This window comes from Protopterus annectens, chromosome 12.part0, assembly GCF_019279795.1.
Source record: "Protopterus annectens isolate FY-2018-M chromosome 12.part0, PAN1.0, whole genome shotgun sequence".
NCBI lineage: Eukaryota > Metazoa > Chordata > Ceratodontiformes > Protopteridae > Protopterus > Protopterus annectens.
Window position 1 is genome coordinate 1,282,551,621 of NC_056746.1, and position 18,932 is coordinate 1,282,570,552.

The 18,932-nt window shown below is 41.0% G+C and overlaps 1 protein-coding gene across 1 annotated transcript in view; it reads left to right on the top strand.

The window, feature by feature from the left end:
- Window positions 1–3,045: 3,045 nt before the first annotated feature.
- The window catches only part of TPX2 (TPX2 microtubule nucleation factor), a gene marked incomplete in the record, with an annotated part of 1,896,622 nt that continues 1,880,735 nt past the window's right edge, over window positions 3,046–18,932 (top strand). Inside the window, 1 exon segment of the mRNA XM_044089016.1 lies at window positions 3,046–3,214.

An 18,932-nucleotide genomic window follows, 5' to 3' on the forward strand; every position in this document is an offset into this window, starting at 1 on the left:
CCACACAGCCTGCCTGGACCTCGCAAAAGCCTTCGACATAATACCCCACTCGGGCATCATAAATAAGCTCACCAGCTTAAATATCAACCCCTATGTCACAAGATGCGTTGCAAACTGGCTCAGGGATAGAACCCACATGGTCAGAATTGCAGGTGCCATGTCAGACTCTAAACCAGTTACAAGTGGCGTCCCACAAGGCTCAGTCCTTGGACCTCTCTTGTTCGGTATATATTTCTCTGAGGTACAGGCTAACACGGGAGGACTATGGCTGACCAAGTTCGCAGATGACTGCAAACTGGGTGCCATAATCGACTCGCCGACTGACACAAGCATCCTCCAAAAGGGTCTCACAGAGACGGATAACTGGTGCCAGAGCCATGGCCTAAAGCTAAATGCCAAAAAGTGCATAGTTATTCCCTTTGGGAAAAACAAAGTGCCCACAAATTACCACATAGGTGGTAATCCATTAAGTACAGAATAAGTAATTAGGGATTTGGGGACCCAAGTAGATAGCAATCTCTCCTTTGACAATCACGTTGCCAAAGTGGTTAGAAAGACCTTCTATATAGCCCACCTTATCACAAAAGGGTTCACATCTAGATCAAGAGAGGTCATTGTGCCCCTCTAATCATCACTCATCAGGCCCATAATTTAATACAATTCCCCATTTGGGATGTACCTTACCTGACACCTGCAGCAACTGGAAAGACCCCAAAAGTACCACACCAAGAGGATCAAGGGACTCAAACAGATGCCCTACACAGTTAGGCTAAAGAAACTCCAGCTCTACTCAGTTGCTTACCGCCTACTCAGAGGCGATCTGTGCCTGACGTATAAAGCCATGTCCAACCCAGAATTAATGGACATGCTCCACCTCAGGAAATCCAAATCCCTTAGAGCTACACACTCCAAGGACTTAAACCTCAGCACAGAAATAAATAGGACATGCTGGAGGGACAGATTCATATCCCAGAGGCTCCCCTCACTCTGGAACAAAATCCCAATCCATGTTAGGCAGAGCCCCTCAATGACCCTCTTCAAGAAAAATCTTGATGAGTGGATGGGAGATCGTTGGTTTACCCCTGGGATCTCTTCTGTGTCCCTACTAGACAGAGGCACAGTAAACTAACCTTAAAAGGGCTATCTTCTGTGACCTACTATACAGAGGCACAGTCAACTAATCTAAAAGGGTGGTGAATGCCAAACACACTCTGGCTAGGCTTATAAAATGCCCTAGGGCAGATAGCCTAGTATCAACCTATGAACCTATGTACCTTCTAGATCTTAGTAATTGTAACTTTCTAATAGATGAATAGTGCTATTGCTGTCTCTATATCTCAGTGTGAAAATCTGATTGTATGTTGTATAATATATTCTTGTCTGTCCCTTTTTACACCTTTGTACTTCTAATAAACTGGGGATTTTCTCCTTGGGCATCCGCTGAAAATGGACCTGGTCCAGTCGGAATATCCCGGTCAACAAATGTAAAATAAAATAAATAAATAAGGAATATGATAGAGATTGGATATAGAGGAGGGGATGGGAATCACAGTGGGACATACATGAAGGAGGGAAGTGGATTGTGTGTGGATAAGTAGGAAAGGCAAAGGATGGGTTATGGCTGGTTGGAGTTCAAATGCGCAGTACGGCAGTAATAAGCTTCAGCTACTTTTAGCAGGAGATTTTTCAGATTTACTGGGGATATTAATATTTCCAATATTTAAAATAAATATTCTAGAGTTGCCGTATTCAAAATACGAACTAGTAAGCTTCAGCTAATTTCAGTGTGAGATTTCTCCACTTTACTCTGGAGTATATAGAGAATGGAGAGATCCATCCTGCTTGCAGAAGCAAAAGCGAGGCTAGGGACAACAGGCTACAATAGAGCTACACATGGCGGGGGGGGGGGATTAGCGTAGCCGTCCTTAGGTAGCATGTACGCAGGGGGGGATACTACTGTCGAGACGATATTTGCCTCACATAGAGAAAACGCAGGATACAGGGCGGCCACAGTGGTGCAGCGGTTAGCGTTGCTGCCTCACAGCAAGAGGTTCTCTGGTTCGATTCTTGGCTGGGGTGACTTCTGTGCTGAGTCTACATATCCTCCCTGTGGTTGCATGGGTTTCCTCTGGGTGCTCTGGTTTCTTCCCACATCCCAAAGACATGCTGTAGGTGGATTGGACACTCTAAATTGGCGCTAGGTGTGTGCCTTCTGTGGAAGGTTGGGCGCTGGGCTGGCAACTTGACACTGTAAAACTCCACTGCCAATCATGAGCTGACAGGTGATCCGCTGTGGCGACCCCTAATCGGGAAAAGCCGAAAGAAGAAGAGAAAACGCAGGATACACATTACAGTATTTGAATGGGCACTAGGCTGTAAGACCCAGTTTAAATAGGCGGGGACAGCTGATCACATGGTGCAGCCTTATATCAGGTGACTCTTGGTACTACTGTGCGTTCCAATTTATAATGGTCGTTGTTGTCCGTTATGTTCAATGGTATGTTAAAAAAACAGTAATTATCTGATATATGTTGTGTATACTTATTTACCCCTGAACCCAAAATAGGTCCACTTGAATCAAGTTATTAAATGTTTTGCTCTCGATGCCCTACTCCAATTATGTCCCAAATTGTGAGTGTGTTGACGCAAAGACTTTATTACTTAGAGATTAGTCCAGCAACTACTTAGATAGCTACCAGTGAACACTTAAAACAGCAACCGTTAGGAGAGAGCTTTTGCTTCAAAGCTTCTGATTGGCTTATTTTTGTAAGACTGGTGTGAGTATATTGTTTCGGTTTACCGTTTTGTAGCAGTCGTTAACTCGGGTAAAAACTAAAAGAAATGAGCAGAGAACAAAGTCTTAACTTTTTAAAACAAAACTAAAACCTGGTAAATAATTACTCATCTCTAACTTTTACCATTATAATGAAATATTGTGGTACGTATCACCCGTATTGCTCGAGAAGCACCACTACATTTCCCAGAAGACCTTGCGGCATATATATTTTTGACAGACATTCTCTCCCGGCCTTGTAGCGCGTTGATTCCTTAGTGTTGTCATCCGGGAATCTATATTGGGGCAGTATCAATTTTGTGACTGGACGGTTTGCACTAGGTGCTCCTTTTAAATTGCAACGGGTGAAGTAGCGCTAGAGAGGTGTATTTTGATGTTTTATGATATTGAAATTTTTCTGATTTTTGCAGCTGTTTGTAAGTAAGTCAGTTTTAGTTAATTCTATTTAAAGCAACAAGTGTGAGTGTTTCTTATGGCTGTCTGCTTGTGACTTTAGTTATAATGTTTTCCGTTATATTTGTTGAGCTGATTGCAAAGCTTTGTACAGATCAAGTTTCTTTAGATGTACGTTGGTCATACTTGGGATCTTTTTAACAGTGCTGACGTATGATGGTTGGTAAATGGGTTTCGATGGGTGGAAATCCACAAATTATTTTGTTAGTAACTGGAATACTTTCTAAAGCAAGCTGATCCGTTGTTCGTTGTAAATGACTGTTCGTTTGAATTTTATTATTGGTAGATCGGTAGCAAGGCTGCTATAAACTCGTAAGCTGAAAGTGAGCCTTCAGAATAATTTCATTAATAAGGATTCTTTTCTGATTGTGTTCTTGCAGACGTTATTTGGTTATGGATGCAGAAAGCTGTATACTTAGTATAGCTTCATGTCAGCTACTCCCAGGAAGCGGTTCATTTGATGGTGCAATTTTTGGGTTGGGTGATGTTATCTACTCAGTCTGTTGATTCTTGTGTTATATGCTGGACTGTTTTGTGTGTGCGTTTATAAGTTGCTACTAGCTTTCCAATCTAAGACCGCTGAGGAGCCTAGGCCAAATTCCCAGTTGCCCATAAGCAAGCAAAGTGAGGGCTGATGGAATCAAACTGCACCACAGGAGCTGCAGCTGTGTATGCTGTTGGGCTGCTGATAGCTGTACAGTATTTGATAGCGGCTTGGGGGGGGGGTCTACCCTTCATGCACACTGAGGAGTACTAATGTGAATGCTGTCTGACAAGTATTGACTGTTTATAGTGCTGCATGTTAGCAGTTCTTGCTGTCACTATGCTTTTGACTATACAGTATTTATACAATAATTCTGTGCTCAAGAACAATAGAACTATAACGTATTTAAACTCTAAAAGTGAGGTTTATGCTCTGTAAGTAATGAGCAAATCCTATTACCATAGTCCATGACAACCGCGTTCTTTCTCTAGAGGTGCAAGAGGGGGTTGTGGTGATATCTGTTTCACCTACAGGATGGCATCCCACATGAGCATATATAGGATCATTTATCACTAACTTGGGTTTTAATTTGCTGACCTTGTTATGCAGTGATAATTCATGATAGGATATTGAACTAACAGTGACCTTTGTTTGTTTTTTTGTTTTTCGAATACATGAAGCTTTCGATGGTCTCACAAAATGAAATATTTTTCAGCCTGTTTCATCGCCTCGCCCCTCCCCATTTGTTTCCTACTCTGGGTAGAGAAGGTAATCTTCGTGCTTTGCTGACAAACCCTTTAGATTAAGGATTTAAATTTAGATGTGGTTTATTGGGGTGCTTATCCTCCTGCTTGGAGGAAATCTACCTTTGAGTTAATTAGCTTTTACAGTGACTGGTGTGTGTGTTTTTATGTAAGGGAGAAAAGCAGTCACTCCAGCAAATGTGTATCTGCCACCTTCCTAAATTATAGTTTTGATCCACCGATTTGTATATTGGCTGTTTTGAGAGGCTAACAATTCATTCTAAAAGTAGTTGCGTTATCAGTGTTTATATTAAAATTTTTTTCCTGGATCGCTGCATATTAGGATAATGTTCTAATGTGTATTGGATAGCTTGCCCTATAATAGGGACATTTGTTAGTTCACTCTGGGATTAACAGTAGGAAGTGCTCTGCAGTCATCTGCAAACCTGGTCAGCCACAGTCCCTTAGTTTTTGACCTGAACTTCTGAGAAGTTTATACCACACAGTAAACTGTGTTAACCGGCACCCATGGGGACTGGCAGATGCTGAATAACTGTAGTTTCTGGTTGCTTGAGAATTACTATTAAAAATAAGTCTGATTAATACTGTACCCTATACTATTTGGCAGATGCTGAATAACTGTAGTTTCTGGTTGCTTGAGAATTACTATTAAAAATAAGTCTGATTAATACTGTACCCTATACTATTTGGTTTGACTTGTTCTCAGGTTGGGGAAAGAGGGAATTTATTCTCATCTTCCTCTTTAAAACTCTAAATATGTTTCTGCAGGGGAGGAAACAAAGTGCAACACATGAAAATTGTACTGTTTCTTCAATATGTTTTTGCCGGTTGCTTGAGTTCTGGTTAACTGAGTGTTTACTGTTGATTGAAACACTGTCGTCTTTCATTTTCACACCTTAAATTTTCATGTCAGTAAAGTTTTCAAAATCTTGCCTAAAAAATGCAGTATGGGGGAGACAAGAGCCTTTGCCAGCAGCTGAAAGCTTAGACGTGCCAGGTGCAAACAGTCTCTGGCAAAGCAGCAAGGTTGGTCATCCATGGCTTCCCAGACTGACAGGAACTGGGTCCGTTTTGAATAACGCCAAAAACTGAGCCAATTATTGAAGTATTTTCAATCATGTTTTTGTTTATACTGTGGCATTTATTTTAGGTGAGGGTAGTAAGCTGCTCAAGGCTAGGGACATATCTGCCTGGGACACGTACTCTGACCTCAGTCATGTCTCCTCATATAGTTCAGTAAGGTACGTCTCCGGTCATTCACACCAACATGAACTAGGACAGTCATAATGGCACTTGTTGCTGAGAGACCTGAGTTCATGTGTGATCTGACTAATCCTGGCACCAGACAGGCAGCTGACTTTCTCCTTGTCCAGTCTGGTGAGTGGGACATCAGTCTGTCTCACTATTGAGTCTCCAATGAGAAGAATATTTGGATTTGAGTATTTGCACCTTAATGGCTTGGTGGGTGAGAGACTGGTGTTGCTATGTATCATGAGTGCTGTAGGGATTGTTAGTTGTAGCAGTCTTGTGTTTCGGAGGTGTCTGGTGTTTTAAGTAGTGGTACTATTGGCATATGAAGTGGTGGGTGAGTTGATAATATTCTCCATGTTGCTGTTTTGAGTGAGAAAGCCTGGATTCTAGATTCTTGGTGAAAATATGTCTCTCGTACTCTGTACTAGTGTGTGTTAGAGGGTTGTCTGCGTACATGAGGCAGTTGCTACACTACGTCAGGAGAAACAAGGGTAGTCAACTGTCCATAATGCTAGGTTGAAGACTGTCACTAGGCATGGCTATTCAGAATCTTTCACGGAGCAGCTCAGTGGAGGGATATTTTTGCCTGGGTTTTAGGGGAAAACGTTTTGAACTAACTGCTTTGGCACATAACCGCAAGGCAGTGCGCAGTACTGCGTGACTTGCAATCGAGCAGAAACCTGCTCAAATGCAGGGCCTAAATACCCAAAGCTAAAAACTTGAAGAAAACTTTTAGTAAGATTCAAAAGGGCCAATGAGGATGCTTATTCCAAGCCCTAGACTGATCTCTTCTACCGATCAGCATATTTCTCTCTCAAAAGTGCAGATAGGACCTTTCCAATTGAAGATGGCCTGAAAAACGTGCTCAAAACAAATCATTACAAATGGTTCCAGAAGCAGTAAGCCTGTATCTGGACTGTGGTGCAGCTACTAGTTACCCTAGTTCTCTCAAGTATTTTTGCTAATGTTTCTGTGCTGGCCTGAGCTAGTTTTATTAGTACTTTGTGCAAGTTCCATTACTTGTTTAGAAAAGGTGGACTGTTTACTTGAGGGTATTCTAAATTATGGCATCAAAACCATGGTAGTTGAAACCTGAGCAGTGCTGTAGCAGGTTGTTTTGTAAATTATCACTACTTTAGTATTGCTTGGTTAGTAAATAGTTTTTGCTAAATGCTATATAGTCCACTTTTCTTTTAATATTTTTTAGACAAGGTGTGTGCAACAGTTTGGCTTAATACTGTGCTGACTTCCTGTCTGTTTTACAGTTGTGCAGAGTATCTCTTCTTCTTTCCAGTTTCTAATTCTCACAAAGATTCAGCTACTGCTGGCGGCTCTGTCTGGTTTTATTTGGCCTCTGGTTCTGGGGAGCCACCATGAGCTCTTAGGAGGAAGCTGTCAATCCATTCCCTTGCTGGCTGTGGGAGGGAGTAGTGTTTTTTCCTGTCCAGCAATCAGAAATAAAGATTTTTCACTCTGATCTGGGTCCTGTTGGCTTGTGGGGTGTCTTGAAAACTTTGAGACTCTTGAGCGAGTATGCTATGTTTAGTTCTTGTATTACTGAGATTGCTTTATATTACATTGCAGAATAGCCACAGTGACTATACTTGTGTAACACTTGCTGCTTTTTAACATTTTTAACATAATCTGTACAGCACAGATGTTAATCCGGTACCTCCAGCATTATCTTTCTACTTTCTGGGCAGCATCTTCTGTCTTCAGTCTAGCTTATTTTAGTACACAGTACATGCTGTTTTGTTTCCATTCACTCTGGAAAATGTAATGTGTATTTATGTTTGCATTGTTTCTTCCTTATTGCAACTGTTGCTCAGGTTTGTTTCTTCCTTATTGTAACTGTTGCTCAGGTTTGTTTCTTCCTTATTGTAACTGTTGCTCAGGTTTGTTTCTTCCTTATTGTAACTGTTGCTCAGGTTTATCCACAATCAGTAAACATACAGTTTGGTTTTGATTTAAAACTTTTATTTTTTTGACCTAGAATCTACCCAGAGCCCCCTGTACAAGTTTTCTAGACTAGGTTAAAATCTCCAGCAGTCTTTTCTCCAAAATGCTGTATGCAAATCTGCAATTTTTGCTATTTTAAAGCAAAAACATAAATGTGTTAGAATTATTTTCTAGCTGTACCTGTCAAGACGTCCGTTTGGACTACGGAAACTTATTTTTCTATGAAGTTCCGTCCCTCGGCATTTCAAGTTGGGTAAATAGTGCTAGAGCAGAATTGACTGCACTAGGTGTTTTACTATTTTACTTTGTGTTACTTTTCAAGGAGATGCCATTAAGTTTGTGTGGTGGTGAAATAGATCTGTATTGTACTGCAGGTAGCCTTATGCTTGTTGCATTTTGGTTGTTGACATTTTGATTAGTGGGGGAAGTCAGACTAGGTAAAAACCCACTTTTAGCAGAGGCCCGGGGAGAAAAGGTCCAAATTATTACAAAACATTGTAAAACTTTTGATTCTTAAAATCTTCAAAAATAAAACAAAAACAGTGGCAGTGTTAAATAATTGCAACAAATTAGACAATATAAAAAAGAATCCATACAAAGTAAGGTTAAGAACTGATGCAAGTTGTCAATCATTTTAATATTTAGAGAAAGTTTACAGAGTTTGTAGGGAAATTAAAAGTAAGCTAGTGTAATACGAATAGAAATTGCAGTATGAAGTGAGGGAAGAACAAGCTTATGGTACATTTAGAAAGTTGGAGAATTTTAGTTAGCAAGTAAGTAAATGAAGACTGGAGAGTAACGAGGTGTAAGGAATGAAGAGGTACTTGTTCACATTTAGGGATATAGGTTATCCTGGTTCACATTTAGGGATCTAGGTTATCCTGGTTCTGAGCAAGAACAGAGCCAGATATTAGCTAGGAATTCCTTTTGAGTGGCTTTGAAAGATGGGAGGTAGGGTATAGACCTGATGGATACAGGCAAGGAGTTCAGACCTTGGCAACTTTGTACTGGTATAGACGATGCCCAGCAGTTTTGCTAGGTTTATCGATAGATGAGTTTTTGGTCACTGGATCACAGTGACTGAGAACATAGTTGTGTTGAATTTAGTGCTGTCTATGTAGGCGGACTCTGGATAATTTTATGTGTGACAAATCAGTTAATGCTATTTTTAAAAACTTCTTTCGAAATGGTTATTCATTGATGTATTTTTCAGTTTGTCTAAGCAAAGATGTTAGTTGTGCTGTACATACCTCTCAACTGTCAAGAATATTTTTAACTGGTGTACACGCGCCCTCTGAGCTTTAACAATGCCACTGACTACTTCATTCGCAACTCTCATGTGCACATCAGACTTAGACTTCCAGTGCCACCCTCTTGCCACCTATCTTCCCTACGAATAGTTTCAGGAATAAGCATTTTTTTGTAAACTGCATTGCTTATCTTTACTAAAGTTCTGCTCCCTCCCTCCATCCCCTTGTATTTTCTATTTACTTTTTTTGTTCCTAGCATTGCCCTTTCAGGGCTCAGCCACTCTCTGCTGGCAGGAAAGCTTTAAAAGGGGTTCGTGTCCAAACCTGTCTTTAGTTGCTCCACTAGAGCTGCTTGACAGTTTGGGCGAATGAAAGGTGCCTTGAAGATTTGTAAGCTGCGACAGTGATAATCCAAACACCTACTATTATCCTTGGCAGATGTAACCCATATAGCTAAGGCTACTGCGACAGTGATAATTCAAACACCTACTGTTATGCTAAGTTCAACTTGCACAACTGCACTTTTTCAGCCATGGACAGCCCTGAAATTGCAGGGGAATTTTATTTTTTGAGAATTGTGGTCCTGGTTTCTACCTTGTTGCATGTCATGGTGAGAGGCCTTTGGGAGAAGTATGAGAATATCCGTTTTACATGTCCACTCATGTACAAGGGGAACATGAGAATATCCGTTTTACATGTCCACTCATGTACAAGGGGAAGCCATTTAAGGTAAGCTAGTCCTTTTCTTGAAAGGGGCAAATTCCTGGGTACTATGAATGTAAATTGCCAGGTATATTGGGAGTCCGAGTTTAACTTCTGAGTGCAAGAAGATGCTAATGATGCTCCTGCCTTATAGAGAGGAAGCTTTAGAACTGCAAATCCTTAATCAGAAGAGCTTTGCATAAGAAATGCTCATGGAAGAGGAAGGTAGTTGAGACTTTGCATGGGTTGGAGGCCGAGCATGTGTTGGGCATTTGAATGGTCTGTGTGCAGCAGCAATCTATAACAGACGATTTGGAACCACACAACTAAAAGCAAGTCTAGCGACTATCAAATGTGCTATTTATGATGGCTAGTAATAAGTAGCCAGAACCTGTACTCAATATTATTTTTCCTTAAATTTGAACTTTCTTTGTAGAAACAATAATCCTTTAAAACTTTACTGTTGCGTCCTCCAAAGTACTGAAGATTATGTATAAAGATCTGAGATGTTTGTATCATTTAATAATCAAGACTATTCTTTGTGTGCACCCTTATTCTACTCGTGGGGCATGTAACAAGTATTTCTAACGCACTAGACTAGCTTGTCTCATCCCCCACAAGGGGAGATAACGTTTTTGATTGGTCACTCACGTTTCTGCGAACCAATGCGCAACTCCCAGAGTATGTTCTTCCCTGGTGAGATCGGATCATTGGTCTGCTTCATTCAAAGTTTCTATCCCCCCCAAGCTGTAATCTGGTTAAAAAACTTCTCAAAAGCTGACTACAACCTCCTAAGGGAGGGTATCAGTAGCTTCACCCCCCCCCTCCCCCAAGAGGATGCAGACAACTATGCTGAACAGTATGCCGGTACAGTGTACAAGCACCTGTATAACTGCATGGACTCAGCAATATCAAACTGAACTAAAACCTGCTCCTCAAGGAAAGACAAACCTGTCTGGATATCCTGTCAACAGGCTTTGCAACAAAAGGAAGAAACTATTGTCCCAAGGGTAAAAAGGAACAAATTCCAAATAGGAAAAACTCCCTCCTTAGCTTCAACAAGCAAATTGGATCACTAGTGAAAACCCCTAAAGCCAATTATGAATCAAAACTAGCCTCCGAAACAAAGGGACACCCCACACAGCCTTCACTTACCTCAAGAACATCCATGGCAAAGCCCAGGCTTGTTCCAAATTAGTACTTAACTGTATCACTTAAGCTGATCCTGTTGACTTTGCCAACCTGCTAGCAGGTTCAGTGCAAACTTCACCCCCTGCCCCCCCCCCAAAAAAAAGCCCTTTCAACATCCCAATACTTGATTGACGGAGATGTGAGGTGCAAAAAGTGTTAAAGGCCCTATCCAAGGTGAAGAATACAGTTTTCATGGGACCTGATAGTATCCCAGGCTGTATTCTGCACCATCTCCAGCAAGAACTAGCTTTGCTACTGAACACCCTATTCAACCACAGCCTAAGTACAGGCTTCATTGCAGCAGAGTGGAGAACTGCCATTGTCCTCTCCTTGCATTTGACCCCACCAATTTCAGATTAGTCAAGGGATGATCTTGCCTGTTGAACCTAGTTTACTTCTTTGAGATGGTCACCAAGGCCCCGGATGAGGGAAAGTCATTACATACAGCTTACCTTGACTTGGCCAAGGCCTTTGACACAATCCCCCACTCTAGCATCATTGAAAAGCTAGCCCAACTTGGCATAAATCCCTGTCTCATCAGGTGGGTGGTCAACTGGCTCACTGACGGGACCCACAAGGTCAAAATAGGTGCCTCCACCTCAGATATCAGACTTGTCACTTGGGGAGTTCCCCAGGGATCTCTCTTGGTATCCCTACTGTTTGGCATCTACTTCTCAGAGGTCCAGACAAAAGGCCTGTGGCTGAAGTTTGCGGGCGACTAAGTTTGGTGCTGTTATTGACTCCCCAAATGCAGTTTACATACTGCAAAAGGGTCTCTCAGCAACTAAGTTAAATGTAAAAGAAGAAGTCATCATACCATTTGGCAAAAATACAGCCCCTACTGATATCTATGGCAACCACCTAAGTGCCCAACCTGTGGTGAGAGACCTGGGTACTGAAGTTGACGACAGTCTCACATTTGACATTTGTAGTGGCAGTGGTCAGAAAAGCCTTTTACTGATTCATCTCTTAAGTAAAGGGATTGCATCTAGAAAAAAGGTCATCACCTCTATACTCCTCCTCATTAGACCAGTAATGGAGTATAGTGCCCTGTTTAGTATGTACCTCTCCATACAGCTGCACCAAGTGGAAAGGCCACAGAAGTACCTTACAAAGAGAATTCATGGCCTCCCAACACCTGTCCTGTGCGGACAGGCTCAAATTACTGTCTCTCTACTCTGTATCGTTCAGATTGCTCAGGGGGTGTGCGTCTTACCAGCAAGACAATCTCAGACCTGCCCTACTGGAGATGTTCCATATCTGCAAATCTAACTCCTCGTGCATTACCCACTTGAAAGGCCTGAATTAGAGAAATCAACAAAACCTGCTGGAGCGGCAGGTTTGTCTCCCAGAGACTGCCCAGTCTCTGGAATAGACTTCCCATACACGTCAAAGTACCTCGCTGACCTTCAAGCTCAACCTTGATGAGTGGATGGGAAACCACAAGTTGTCCCAGGGTTCCATGTATGACCCTCATTGACAGGTACTGACTGAGGTTTCTTTATTGGAGATAAACTATTGGCTAGGCTTGTAAGGGCCCCAGGGCCATTAGCCTAGTAACCTTCTATGATCCTATGATGTGAGCTGAGATGGGAATTTTTCAGTGTTGTAGCAATGGCAGTTGTATGGACATTAATGCACATCGCGTGAGCGCTTGGTCATGCCATCATAACTGTACATTCTGCAGGCTTAGAGATCCGAACCACCTTTCAGAATGCCCTGAAAAGAGGCTGTGCATAGACTCTGCATTTCTGCTTAATGACATTTCTGTAATACAGAAACTATTTGCCTTTAAACAGTCAGTTCACAGTGCTGTCTGGCTATAGCTTACAGTCTTGTTGTTCTAGCAATTTACTGGAATTCCAGGTGCCTATTGTAAACAAAAAAAAAAAAAATTCCAAACATTCATTGTAGCTGTGTGTTATATCCAATGGCAGGGACAGTGTACTTTATATTCAGCAAATGATTTCAGTGTATCTAGGGATGCTGATGGATCATGATGTCATCAAGGCTTGTGCAGAAAGAGTTTATTCAGCTCCCCGCCTCATAAAATGTTGCATAGTTTTGAGCATGCATGTGAATTGAGGATTAGAAATGTTTTAAGAAAAAATGAGGATACCTAGTAATAATTTTAACCAATGAGAAATGACGACAATTATCGAATTATGAAGAAAAAATGTTAATGATGAAACTGGAAAAGGATGGGGTTGTTCTAATGGACAAGGACTATTTGAACCAAATTTTTAATTGGCTACGGAGTGGTGGTATGTATGAAGTTTCCTCTCGGTGAATTGAATGTGGCATGAAAAATATGGTACTTGTGTATTATCGCAACCAGATTTCTAACATCCTGTAATTCATGTTTTCACGAAATGACTTTAGCTGTATGCTCCAAATTACTATTGTATCACATTGCTTGGGAAACAGGAGCAGGAATAAGAAATGCAAGCAGGAGGTTGTCAGCCAGCTGCAAGCAGACATTTTTCATAAAATGCTTTTATAAAACACGCAGCCTACAACCATTTTAACTGTGATCCTCAAGTGTTTTAGTTGGGTGTACTGCTTTTGAAATGAGATCCTAAATCAACACTGGCTTTTTCTTGTACTTATTGCAGTTAAAATTCCTGTACTATTTTGCGAACACTTGGTGTAATGGATGTTGAACCAAAATCACTGTGCTACATTTCTCATGGGTGGACAGTGCTCCAAAGTTGCTAATCAGTATCGCAATCACAACATGGAAATCCTCCTCCTCGGGAAGAGGTTAACCTACCGTTCAGGCAACTGTCCAAGAGTAGAAAGAAGTACTAGAGATTTGATGGTAATATAGCAACACTGACTTGCTCACAATTATACGATGCAAGTCTGAGTATTCTTTCCCAGAAATACAGGCACAGCTTACTTATTTCTCTGGAAGTAAACCTATGTAACACTATACTGTTGTGGGTTTCAGGCTTACTAAATGTAAATGACAGCAAGTGTTTTAAGTCAGCGAAAACGTAAGTTACAGGATGTTAGAAACCTGGTTGCGGTAATACGCAAGTACCAAAAATATTTCTGTATTTGAAAGAATTCTTCTTACAAGAAAACATTTCAAAAATGGAATTTGATGTTTGTGTGTTGAAAACCCTTTGGTTCCAATGGCCTTTGGGATTCCAAAGATTCATAAAATATTTTAACTCTCCCGCTACGTTCAATTGTTGCAAGAGGTGCAGAAACTGAACCCCTGGCTAAATTCATAAACTATAAATTAGTTTGATTCCTTGCATAAGCACATACTAAAACATTCCTGACATTCTCTTGAATCATTAACGTAGGTATGTTTACCTTTTTTTCTGTGATCCCACATTTGATTGGGCTTGAGTGGTTTAGGGAAGTTCTAATTGAATGTAAGTTTTTAGGGAAGTTCTAATTGAATGTCTGTTTTTAAATAACAGAATGAAATTTTAGTGGAAATGATAAAATTGGTGTTAACTAAACTTTTTAATATTTGAAGGGGAATGCTACATCCAAAAATCAGTAGTTGCTGTGGGCGCAGGGTGTGCCTGTTTGCAAACTTTGTAATGTACCATTGGGAAATGCACTTGTATTTTTAATATGTCAGATCTTTGAATGATATATTTGCTTTGGACAGGAACAACTGAATTAACACCATGCCCTTTTGAAAGTTTATATACAACAATTCTGAGATCATTGTACTGGAGATATCAAAAGATTGTGACAACCAGCATTTTATCTCCAATATTCAGAGGAAGGTGACTTGTTTGAAATCGTATTTGCACTTTGGTAGTTTACACCCTAAACATCGGAAAAAGGGTTTGGTGAAAAGGCAGATGGTTTGAGTGGTGGGGCATCAGAGGAAGGGTCGTTTCTGCAGGAAATGAAATACTTAGTTATTTTGTGACCGAAGTTACCCAGAGGATTTTATTTTAAGAATACTTGATGGAGTGATTCTGAAGAGAATTCAGGGGCTATATACACTAATGGGGTAGAAATAAAAAAAAAAAACAATGGTCTTGACATTTACAAGGAATGCCACTGATCTGAGTGTGATTACAGACAACTGGTTCTGGATAACCAGTGATTATTTTTAAGGGGCATATTAAAACTAGCCCTAGATTCTATTTCTAAAAGGAATAGAAACATCAAAGGATTTAGAGAACGGGCAACTGACAGCATGTAGTGAGGAAAGAAAGATCAAGAAAGGAACATATAAATATGGGATGTGCCCCCAATGCCCATATATTATGGAAGCAGAAAAAATGTGGACACAAAATATACAGTAAGTTAACTGCAACACAGTTGGGGTAGTATATTTGGCTATTAGTAACTTTAACTTGCTTGACAATGTGGGGGAAAACTAGTAGAGCCCTGCGTGAAAGAATGTATGAACATTTGCATGATATTAAGAAGGGGGACTTGGATGACTCTCTAAGACATGACTTCAGTTGCTATCTTGACTCTTAAATGCAGCTAGATCCTGGTGTCAGGAGTTTATTACAAAGATTATGTTAACAGGTTGTAATGACAATAGGTTGTTGTCTTTCGGCTTTTCCCGGTTAGGGGTCTCAACAGAGGAACTCCAGTTCGCTAATGATTGGCAGTTCATTTTTACGTGCCGAGTTGCCAGCCCTGACGCACAACCTTCAATGAAGGTACGCCCACTCACGCATGTCATAGATAAACTGTGTAAATGAATGGGCAAAGTTTAAGTAAACAAGTTTTATTGTTAGAGTTGAGATGATTATAAAAATGTTATAGTGGATGTTTGTTCTGATGAAGTCCTCTTTGGGAAAAAAGAGCTCAATAATAAAAATATGGATATTACAAGCTTTGTGTGACTTGTGGAGCTCATTCGACTTTTCGTCAGCCTATAGATGTTTTGTGAGTTTACTGATCTGAACATTTTCTTGGGGTAGTGGTTTGCTCTCACTCAAAGCAACCTTTGGAGTGAAGTTCCCAGCCCCTCAAAGAATGAGGCCCTGAAAGGTGCCAAGAATTTCTAGTGGCTTCAGAACAGGTAACAGGATAGGAGTTTCTAAGGTAGGGGAGACTTCAGTCAAGCCACCATCTAAGAGACGGAGGTGGTTCAGGTATCCTTTTGGGATTTCTTCCCTATGAATCTTGAGTGATTACTCCAAAATGCCTCCAGTGCGGTAGAGCAGTCTCTCTGTCTATACCTTCCAGTGTGGCTGGCTAATATAAAGTAGCCTCTACATATTTCTTTATTACCTTTTCGGAGGTGCAGATCTGACATTCTATGTTCTGACAGTTCCACCTTGTCAAACGTCTCTTGGCCAGGAGGTCCCACCTGACCAGTGAGGATTTGAATTCTACTCAAGGTTCTTGGTGCCAAAGAAGGTAAAGGACCTCAGTCAGATTCTCTACTTGGTTTGAATCAATTTTGTGAAGGAGTCCATCCTCTAATTTCAGGCAGGAGATTAGATGTGCTTTTTTTTAGATCTTTTGTGTGTGTGTGTGTGTGTGTGTGTGTGTGTGTGTGTGTGTGTGTGTGTATAAATATCAAAGGCGTTAAGATCCTCCTGCTTTCCATTTAAGAGCTTCCTAGTTTCATGCCGTACCTTCTGGACTGACTACAGCCCCCAGATGCTCACCAAATGTATGCCCCTAGCTGCAGCTCACGCACTGCTCAGAATAAGGATTTTTTTTTTCTTACCTAGACTGTTGGCAGTTAGCAGTCTCCACTTCTCCAAGGACAGTACTTGCTCCAGATCAGTGTATCCTTGGCCATCGGCATGGCCAGATTCCAAGAGCCTTCTCAAAACTTGAACTTCATTGGGTGCGAGTTGGAGGTTCTTAGAATTGGACCACAAAACTACCCCCCAGAAAGGGTTTTGATAATCACCGGGATCACTGCTGCAGTAGCTTTAATTATTTTAGTTGTATACTGCCAAGGATATAATCAGCCAGCTTCAGTGCACCTTCATGCATCCCAAACAGTCAGCTTGAGCTGCCTAAAAAGACAGGTTTGGGCAACAAGCCCTTAAGAGTGCTTTTCTTCTCAGGCTTTTGAGGATTGACTCTTGTGTTCCTTTGCTGGGTAGATTGTTCCCTTTGGAAGAAAAAAAAACATAAATTTTTAACCTAATAACTTTCCTGTTCAGGAAAGTTATTTTAAAGCTAGAAGTTTGTTTTGATAGTCCCTAAGATTTTCTCTCAAACAAGAACACTTTTCAATTACTTCAAACAGAAAGGGAAATGTGTTGTTTTTCTGTGGTGTGTGCTGTATTTTTACTGTTTGTATGGAAAAATGACCAAAGATGTGTGTTGCTGCTTCTGTTCCCTAGGTAAGGGGCCCCCTTTTTAGCTTGTCCACAGAACAGACTACCTGTCCCAATATTGGTCCTTCTTCCAGCCACAAAAAAGTTAAGCAAACAGCCTTTCCTGCTACAGCAGGCTAGCAGTTTGCCTCTGCCATAGCTTCCTCAGGCCATTCATTTTTTTTTTTAACCCAGGTATGTCTGGTGTAGCACCTACAGCCAGTATGGACCAGGGGTTGACTATATTCTCTGCAGCTGTTGGGATCCCTTCAGTGGGCAAGATGGAGGCACTCTTGTCATTCCTGGAACATTCCTGTTTGGTCAGAATGTTGTGCACATCCCTGGGGAAGCTGTTGCTGCCATTAATGAAGTCTGCCTCATTTTTGCTGCTGCCATTAATGAAGTCTGCCTCATTTTTACTGTTAAAAGAAAACTAACCTCTATCTACTCCTCAAAATTCCACAGACAGTAGTAGTCTGACTCTGGGTTTAATTCAGTCTATTGAATCTCTGTATAAGGTAGTGTCTGGTAAGTGAGACCTCTCTTCCTCTCAAGGCTCAGCATCTTGAAACTGTTCAGGAAAACGAAGGGACAGGTGATGTATTTCTCCTGATTTCTGATTCATTTCCTGATTACGTCTGTTGGGGGTTTCTCTCTTTGAGACTTTCCAGAATACGCTAGTGTTTTCACTGAGAGCACTGAGGTTTCTCAGTCTGTCAGAAAATACAGTAAGCTGTTACAGAAGGGATTTCCAGAAACTTAACCTATTCCTCCAGTTGTCAGTCTTGGAGGATGTCCCAGTCTGTAATTTTCCTGATAATCAGTCAGCTGTTATATGAGATGGCAGGCAGAATGTGCAAGTCCTCTCTTCCCAAACCTGACCCCGCAGCTCTAGCTTTATCATACGCTACTCCTACTATTACTGAATACTTTGTTAGCTCCAATCTGTTTCTGATAAGGATGGGAAAGTAACGTGTGTGTGTGTGTGCTTCTGCAACCCTGGTTTTTTCAGATTTCTGAATTGTCATGCTATTTCTTTTTAGTCTGACTAATTGTTATGGTGTGAGGTGTGTTGTGTTTTGTCTGCAATCTTTTCTTGAGCAGAAAAATTCTGCTTTAAATTTTGATTCTATTTAGTTCAGCTGTACACTACACACTAACTTTCTACACTGTGTATGTGAATGTTCTTCCAGAGCCATGGCCACCAGTACTGTTTTTTTTGAGGAAGTTTGCCTGGCTGTGTTCTAAATGTTCCGATGATAAAACTCTGCTTTGGATAGATTGCTTTTGATTCCTCTGCTGAAGAGGTGTGATAAATGGTAGGTTGGTAAAAGGAATCTTGAAGATTGCTCGTCCTCCTTTTCCAAAATTTCTAAGGGATTTTGTAACCCCTCATCCAGTTTTGATAATAAACCATCTAATAATACAGGTAAACAGATTTTTAAGATGAATAAATGGAAGGGGGTTACAGAAATAATTCGGGAACTCCCCAAAACCAAGGATAGTCCAAGTCAAAAACGACTGTTCAAGGGACATTGTTTCCTCTTCCTTCACTAGAAATGGGGTGCCAGAGTGGAAAGTGTCTGAATCTCTCTGCTTTCCCTTTGGCAATAGTTTCTGGCAAAGGGGCTCTAAAAAAACATCAAGGTTCTAGATGGCAGTGTGAGGAAATACCTCCTTTCCAGGGGCAACTCTTCATTCACCTGACCAGACTCTCGCCATCTGTCCATCGCATGCTGTCTCTGGTAGAGAGAGAAACCGTTCTCTATTCAAAATGTCACTTCACACACATAGTCTTATCTG